Here is a 9,519-nt window from a genome sequence, read left to right on the forward strand (position 1 = left end):
TAATTTAAAAAAAAACATATTTCTTAGTGGGATCGTAATAATGATGGGGGAGAGGGAGAGAGAGAGATACTGCTGAGCTGGCAAGAGGAGAAGTGCAGAAAAAATTGTGAGCTGACAGAGGGAGAAAGGTTTGGTGGGGAAGTTGTCCCCTCCTTTATATAGTGAAACCAAGCTTCTAGGCTTCTGGAGGAGAAGAGGAGGGAATGGTTTCCTCCATGACAAGAAGTGACTCTCCCCATTGGAGTCACTGGAGATATGACCTTCAGATAGGTTCCACTCAATTCATTGGTGTTTATTTGGCCACTGACATGCCCAGGATTGCACTGTTGAGCTTCACACAAACCACTACTGGCCAGGGTGAAAGAAGACACAATTCACACACACAATGTAGACCAATACAAAGAAGTGGCGGGGGGGGGAGGCTGCCAAAGTGCATCTAGTTTTCAAGCCACTTCCACAGCTAGAGAAGAAACTAGCACCACATCTCATCAAGATAGCATATTCTCATCTTCATCGTTTCTCAGCAACTGGCAGTGGCCTGAAGTTTGGAGCTTTCTGACTTGGGGAATAAATCTTCAGGAAGAAACACAATTTGCAAACGCAGGAACAAGCAAATAGCAACACAAGGTGGGGAAACTGTATCATGAATATTTCAACCAGTTGCCAAGTCTCAGAAGTCTCCAGAAGGAAAACACAGATCCAGAAGTTAATCAGGCAGAAAACTTCACACTCTGAGATGACTACAGAGATGTTATAGCAACCTTCCTGTGAATCCTGGGATCTCATCTCAGCTGGCCTGTCTCAACCAATTATGTGGAGACCCAGCTCTGTCCAGATGCTGTAGGACCTCCTTGCTACTGCAGAATACATCCCGATAAGGACTACAGAGAAGCCAAAGCAGACATTTTTCTGATAAATAGAATTTGCGTAATGAATTCATTACTAGGGAGAGGATTTTCAGATTTTCTGGACTATGCATACCATAATTCTTAATTATGGGAGTTCTCCCCAGCTCATGGGCACCTTAGAAATACCTGAATGTGATGCAGCTGGAAGAAAGGCCCACATTAGAAAGTTTTGGGGCTTCATTAGGCTGAACTTCAGCCAGGCTTTGTGCTCAGAAAGCAAGCTCCCCTGAGGAAAAGGAAGTTTGGGCAGACCTTGGCCTAATTAAGCCTCAAAGCTTTCTAATTAGGCCTTTCTCCCAGATGCATCACATCCCGGTATTTCTAAAGTATCTGTACAGGTAGGTTGTTTGTTGTTTAGTCGTTTAGTCATGTCCAATTCTTTGTGACCCCATGGACCAGAGCACGCCAGGCCCTCCTGTCTTCCACTGCCTCTCAGAGTTGGGTCAAATTCACGTTGGTCTCTTCGATGACCCTGTCCAACCACCTCGCCCGCTGTCGTCCCCTTCTCCTCTTGCCTTCACTCTTTCCCAACATCAGGGTCTTTTCCAGGGAGTCTTCTCTTCTCATGAGATGGCCAAAGTATTGGAGCCTCAGCTTCAGGATCTGTCCTTCCAGTGAGCACTCAGGGTTGATTTCCTTCAAAATGGATAGGTTTGTTCTCCTTGCAGTCCAAGGGACTCTCAAGAGTCTCCTCCAGCACCACTATTCAAAAGCATCAATTCTTCAGCACTCAGCCTTCTTTATGGTCCAGCTCTCACTTCCATATATCACTACAGGAAAAACCATAGCTTTGACTAAGTGGACTTTTGTTGGTAAGGTGATGTCTCTGCTTTTTAAGATGTTGTTGAGGTTTGTCATTGCTTTCCTCCCAAGAAGCAGGCATCTTTTAATTTCGTGGCTGCTATCCCCATTTGCAGTGATCATGGAGCCCAAGAAAGTAAAATCTGTCACTGCCTCCCTATCTTACTTGCATTATTTGCAGTCCTGAAAATCAGTGGTGGGGGGGGAGAGATCTCTTACAGTTTGGGAGAGGTGAGCCATACCCTGAGATGGAGGAGTTTCTCTTTTTCCTCCCCTTTCCCCATTGGTGCTCTGCCCACAGGTGGTTAAAGCTTTCATACAACCAGCACCGCCAATGGGAGCAGAGTGAATTCCCCACCCTTGCTGCCTGCCAACCAAACCTACCGCCTCATGGTTGGGCCTGCCCTTGGACCACCACCCTCAAATGTTTTGCAGAAATGGTCTCCATTGCCAGTGCCAGCAACAGGAATATTCTGCCTAAGCATTCTGCTTGTATCAGGGAGGTCAGGCGCTGCCAACAGTACCTCACTGGCCATTGTGAGAAGGCTGCTTGGCTAGGATGATTGACTAGGATGACAGATGTTGGGGAACAATTCCACACTTCTTAATGCTCTTGATGAAGGTGATTTCTCTGTCTTTTGCTGTAATGACTTTTCTGTAGTGTCATAATCATCTCTTACTACAGAAAATCATCATGGTTTCAGCCTAAGACTGGTTTAACCAATTCAGCTTTCAGCTTTCAGTAGAGCTGAGTCAACAACTCGTTTCTGTTTTGCATGCCCAATGGCTTGAGGCTTGCACAGTTTGATGCAAATACTTCCTCATTCCATTGCCTGTGGGTCTGAAACCCACCAGGACCCACTTGACTTGCCAAATGACTGATTGGTGAAGAGGTGGACACCTCTAACACACTGATTGGTGGAATTGCTTGTTACCCTCCCTCCTCCTACCCAAAGATACTATAAATGCTTGTCATTGTACATCTTGGTCTTTGTACTAAGTGCACCTCTACATGGAATACATTGCTTTGGCTCATTCGCATTCTCTCTCTGTCATTCTGCCTCCAACCCCAGCAAGAGGACAAAACTCTAGGTGTAATTAGGCGAGACCCACAACAGTGGACCAGATGTTGCACAGGACTAATGGTTTGTACACATGGGTCCTTGGGGTGTTTTGAACTTTGGCTCACAGAAGCCCCAGGCACCAATGATCAAATATCAGTCATTCTGAAAGCTATACTCCAATAACATCTGGAATACCCAAAATTGGGAACCACTGGGAAACATGCTCTTCTGTTCTCCATCTCATGAAACCATAGGTTTTTCCAAGGTCTTTAATCTCATTCAATCAGCTCTTCAGCTTGACTATACTCCGGTAGAAAACAGAGCCTTCCTGACATGCATACCCATGCATGAAAATAGTGCTATAGAAAAAGGCATCCATTTGAGATTTCCGATTATGAGGATGGGCCCAGGACAAACCTGTTCATTAGCTCCTTGAAAATGATCCCAGGACAAATAGTACTTGCTTTATGATGTCCCGAACTCTCACAGAAGTCACAAAATAGATCGGTTTTGTAGCAATTTCAGCTCCTTTTCACAATATTTGTCTAGAGAGGATGATACAGGAGGTTGTAAGACTGAAAAGCCCATGTAGACATTTAAATGAATAGTTAAATTCCTTCTGTGCCAGAAGGTTGCGGAGAACTGAAATGGTATTAAACTAATCAATAGCTCTGCTACTCTCTCTCTCTCTGATGGCATAAGCCCCAAAGATTTATGCATTTTTGCAGAATATGAGTCAGAATGCAGAGAGAGACATAAAAACTGCAAAAAGGTTAGAAGAGGGGGGATTTGCATGAATTAGGATCTCATAAAACAGTAAACAGTGCCGTCGGTGAAATCAACATCACTAAAGGCGTATCATTCTTCTCTCTTTGTTTTGGGCCCTGACTCAGAGAATTCTCCAGGAATTCTCCAGGTAGAATTGTGAGAGTTCCAGCCCACACCTACAGGCCCACATATTTGGCTCACCTGGGGCAGGACCCATTTGTGAGGCTGCATGGATGTCTTGGACTTTGTTTCTTGTTGTGAATATACAAAAAGGAGGAGGCAGTGCTTCCTGAGCATCATAGTTCTTCAGGAGGTGTCCTGTATAACAGTGGTCCCCAACCTTGGGCCTCCAGATGTTCTTGGACTACAACTCCCAGTAGCCTTCACTACAACCTCTGCTGGCCAGGACTTCTGGGATTTGAAGTCCAAGAACATTTGGAGGCCCAAGGTTGGGGACCACTGTTCTATAAAGCTTAAGGCCAGCAAGACCACACCTACCCAGGGAGGGCAGCTGGAGCTCCCTTGTTATTCATTGGCCCAAGATAACCTTGCAAATAGGGCCTGGTCCAGGTGAGCAAAATGCAGGTGTCTGCACATATTTGTAAGTGTGGGTCTATGGACCGAAACAGCCAGAAGTCTGCCTGGGGAATTCCTGGAAAATTCTGAAAGCTGGAATCCAGGAAAAACCCAATAGCACAAAGCTAGTTGTCACTAACTAGCTCAATCTCAGAATGCACATATGATATAGCTATAGTTGTTTGATACCACTTTAATTTCCATGGCTTCAGCCAATTACATCCTAGGATTTGCAGTCTGGTGAAGTACTTTGAATTCTCTGCTAGAGAGCTCTGGTGCTATGGCTTAGAGGAGTTACTAAGGCAGTGTTTCTCAAATTTTGTTCACCAGATGTTTTAGATGGAGTACCCAGAAAATGTAGAAGCATTGGGGGACATGAATTATCTGGAGAATCAAACAGTAGCAACCATTTCCCTAGTTCTTTCTAGTACAGAATATTATGCACTTCTCAAAACCACAAATTGCAGGATTCTACAAGATAGAAGGTCACATAATGAAGGTATAACCATAATATGGAATTTGGATTTATGGATTTTATTTATTGGTCCACATTGGTGCCTATATAGCCTACCTATAATTTTTGTTTAATTGATATTCTAACAAGCCTTTTCACAGGCCTTTTTATGACACCCATGTCAGCAGTCAAGATGGTCTACAGAATACCCTCTTGTGAAAAGTATAATTCACAAAGGGACACCAAGAAGAGAAAAATCTCAGAACCTCTTTTTTTTTCAGTTAGCCAGTTCTCACCCAAACACAAAGCAATTGTCAGGACTGTTTTTCAAGATGTTCTCTGAGCATTTATTGCTTGGAGCCAGAAAATAATCAAAATATCTAGAAGATATAGTAATAAGCACAAAGGGGTATCCTATAGACCATCTTGATTGCTGCCATGGGTGTCGTCAACATTCAGGCTGCCTTTTGCTATGTAAAGATTGGCATCCATTTTGCTGCTGGCAATGCAAGCAAAATACTGTGCAGCAATATTGGGTCATTTCCTGGCACGAATCATGGATGCAGAAGCACAACATCCCACATTCATAAACTGGAGGTTTTTTGAAGAACGTACAGTAATAAATGTAACAAGTTAATGACATTTAATATACAAATACAGCTATTAAATAAATATGCTTATGACTTGAGTCTTACTCAAGACTGTTTTGCTCAGAAACCAGTCCTACTGAGTTCACCCGATGCTTATTCCCTGGAATGTGTCTTTAGAGTTGCATCCAAAGTCAGGGAATAGAAGGGGGAAAAATTCACCGGCAAAAAAAAAAGAAAAGAAAAGGCAAATCAGAAATCTGTGTCCCCCATGTATTCACAAAACACATATTTGCACTTCGGAAAAGTGCTAAAATGATGAAGAGACGTTGTAACTTTCTTATCACCTCAGGGATGTCAACTTTTTCACACAGCCACTAATGCTTTTAGGCTGTAGAATAAATTTCCCTGTTTGCACCGCAGTTTGAAATATCAGTGAACTTTCCCTGGAACCTGGTTCAAATGAAGAGCATCTCACCAAGCCTGCAAAGAGTAAGGCACCAATTCACAACAGCTGTCCATTAAGGTCCTGACAGAACTTCCTTGTTAAAATCCAGTGGGCCTCTGAAGATCAGAAACCAGTAGGTCTTGGCAAGTTTATGCCTTTGGACTACAACTTCCGAAATCCCCAGACACATTGTCATGTAGTCTGAGAATTCTGGAGTGTATAATACCAACCAAGTCACTTTTCCAAGGTGTGGAAGATGGGAATAAACAAGGGAAGGAGCAATAGTGAAATAATGAACCATATGTTTTACATGTAGAGCATCCTAGTTTCATGCTGAAGGTATTATTTACACCAACTACATTTTGTCTGAAGTCCTGGAGAGGTGCTGGTGGTCCGTGTTGCCAACACGGAGCTAGACAGATCAATAGCTTGACTCAGTACAATTCAAAATCCCTGCATTGCTATTTAAATTATTTTGTTTAAATCAGTTTCTTGAGGACTGCAACCTTACTTTATTTTTAAGGAAAAAATCATGGCTTAGTGGAAGAGCAGCAGTTTTATACCAGAAGGCCACAGACTGAATCCCCAACCCTTCCAGGTAATATTAGGGAGAAAAAAATCTGAAACCGTCCATGAGTATTAATGAATACAACTCCATATTATCAGTTGTTATTAATTTTGAGGAGTATTTTTTTTTTACCTCAAGTATCAGAAACAGGATGCTGGAGAATAGAAGACAATGTTATTGCACTTCTGTCCTGTTAGTGGCTTCCCAAACACCTTCGGCTGGCCAGCTGAGCCTGATCAAACACAGCTCTTCTTACTTCTTAGATGTCCTTCTTATGTTCTTCAGATGGTATGAACTGATGTTTCACCCTTTATAGAGCTGATGATGCTCTTGATTTCTGCCATGCTTTGGGGATAGCACACTTTGTGAAGCCTTCAATCTGATCAAACACAGCTGTTTTTATGTTCTCAGGTATACGTATTGGTGGCTTAAGTTGGTATAGCACAGCTTCCTATATTAACTAAACTTTATATTTATTCTGAACTTTCCCGGAAGCATCTATCTAGTCATTTTTGAAACACAAGGCTAGTTTAGAGAAAGCTGTGGTCTGATCCCAGCCAGGTGCTTCCTATACAGTGGTGCCTCGCTAGACGATGATAATCTGTTCCACTGAAATTGCTGTTTAGCACAATCATTGTCTAACGAAAAGCATTTCCCTATTGAAATGCATTGAAACCTGTTTAATGCGTTCCAATGGGGAAGAATCGTCATTGTCTAGCGAAGATCGGCCATAGGAAAGCCGCTTTGAGAAACAGCCGATCAGCTGTTTAAATCGCTGTCTTGTGAAGCTTAGGTCCTGAAAACACCTGTTTGCGAGTGCAGAGGGAGCTGTCACAATCATTATCTAGTGAAAATTGGTTTGCGAAGCAGGGACCAAACATTGTCCAGCGGAATTCCCCCATAGGAATTACTGTTTTGCGAATCACTATAGCGATCACAAAAAGCCAATGTCTAGCGAAAAAACTGTCATGCGGGGTAACTGTCTAGCGAGGCACCACTGTATTTGTACAAATAGCATTCGACTGCATGATGCGTAGCAGTCTCTTTCTCTCCTTTCCACAAGGAGAAGATACCAAATTTCTGTAGAGCTCCGTGCTACACCATCAAATTCAGCTGGAAATGTGCAGTTGACATCAACAGAAGACAGAACACATACAGTACATCCCTAGGGTGTCTGTCCATGTGTACCGTAAACAACCAGTTTCAACATTGGCTTTAAAAAAAGCAACGGTATGACCATGCTGTGCTACATTTCATCATAATAGCCAAACCTGCCACCGTTTCTTTCAGTGTTTTCTTGATTGCATAGCTACTAATCAGCTTGGTAATCATGTTGTTGAAAAGAGCTGTCTTGGTCATGCAATAGGATGCTTTCCTTTTCTCTCTGTTCTTTCCTTTGCTCAGAAACGGTCAGGAATATTTAAGGTTTGGGGAGGGGAGTCACCCAAGGGCTCACGGGAAGACATACATTTCATACCGATATTCACAAAAGCTAATAAGAATCTCTATGTGAGCATTATCTTCTAGACCAGTTGAGAGCAGCTATGGGAGTTGGTAGGGTTCTTAAATGGATTGTTGTGCTCTGTTGTTTTAAATATATTTCAGTATTGATTTTTATTATTGTTTTAAATGCAATATGTGTTTAATTCTTTTTAATATTTGTACACCTACTGTTTTTAGCTTTTAAATATGGTCTTTTTTTAACCATGTAAACCGCGTTGGGTTCTTTTTAAGGAGAAAGGCAGGATAAAAATATTTTAAATAAATAAATAAACATATCCCCCAAATTCCCAGACCATGTCCGTTCTTTCCTAGGAACCAGATACCCAACCCACTGAGCTATCCAGCCAGTTTTGAAGGAGGAAGTAAGTCAAATTAAAGATTTCTATTGTCAGTTGATGACATCCTCTGAGTTGTCACAAAGTTATACCAACTGGATTCCAGCCACAATATAATGAATTTACCATACCATATATTATATATCACTTTGTATGTATTATTTCATCATGATATATTATAATTGCAGACAAGTATTATGATGCAGATGTTCAGGGCCTGGTTTTCAGTTTGTTTTGTCGATTAGAGTGAGCTGTCCTAATCTGCATATGGGAGGGGAAATAGCTATTATTTTCAAAAATTTCTGTAATTAACAAACAGAGGGTCGTTTGCAAATACAATGTGTTGTGGTTAGCATTTCTCTATTACAGCTGCCTTCGAATCTTAGCCAAAGAATGGGCATTTATATTCTTTCTCAGTGTTGTACTTCTGCCAATTGACGCTTGTTTGAGCGAGCGGCATCCATACTCCAGAAAAAGCCTTGAATGCTGTAATTCTGCAAACGGTGGCAATCGTAATCATCCCCTAAGTATCAAGCCCAGAACAATCTGACAGCTTTGTTTGGCTGCATCACAATATTCCTTTAAAAGTAAAGATATCATAAACAGCCTGATGAGAAAACAATTGCGTTGGAACAGAAGGGAGGGTGTTGCAGGAATGCAAGCAGAAAATAGACAAAATCAGTACAATGGGGAAACTGCACAGGGGGAAAACTGCAAGGAGATATTAGGAAATGTTGACTTCTTTGCTATCTGAATCCCTCACAACCAGTTCCCTGGGTTTCATCTCTTTGTGCCAGTTCACACTGTTGTTTAGTCGTTCAGTCGTGTCCGACTCTTTGTGACCCCATGAACCAGAGCATGCCAGGCCCTCCTATCCTCCACTGCCTCCCAGAGTTTGGTCAAATTCATGTTGGTCGCTTTGATGACACTGTCCAACCATCTCATCCTCTGTTGTCCCCTTCTCCTCTTGCCTTCGCTCATTCCCAACATCAGGGTCTTTTCCAGGGAGTCTTCTCTTCTCATGAGATGGCCAAAGTATTGGAGCCTCAGCTTCAAGATCTGTCCTTCCAGTGAGCACTCAGGGTTGATTTCCTTCAGAATAGATAGGTTTGTTCTCTTTGCAGTCCAGGGGACTCTCAAGAGTCTCTTCCAGCACCATAGTTCAAAAGCATCAATTCTTCGGCGGTCAGCTTTCTTTATGGTCTAGCTCTCACTTCCATACATCACTATGGAAAAACCATATCTTTGACTATGCTGACTTTTGTTGGCAAGGTGATGTCTCTGTTTTTTAAGATGTTGTCAAGGTTTGTAATCGCTTTCCTCCCACGAAGCAGGCATCTTTTAATTCCATGGCTGCTGACTCCATCTGCAGTGATCATGGAGCCCAAGAAAGTAAAATCTGTCACTGCCTCCATATCTTCCCCTTCTATTTGCCAGGAAGTGATGGGGCCAGTGGCCATGATCTTAGGTTTTTTGATGTTGAGCTTAAGACCATTTTTTGAGCTCT

This window comes from Pogona vitticeps, chromosome 11 (genome assembly GCF_051106095.1).
Source record: "Pogona vitticeps strain Pit_001003342236 chromosome 11, PviZW2.1, whole genome shotgun sequence".
NCBI classification, from domain to species: domain Eukaryota; kingdom Metazoa; phylum Chordata; class Lepidosauria; order Squamata; family Agamidae; genus Pogona; species Pogona vitticeps.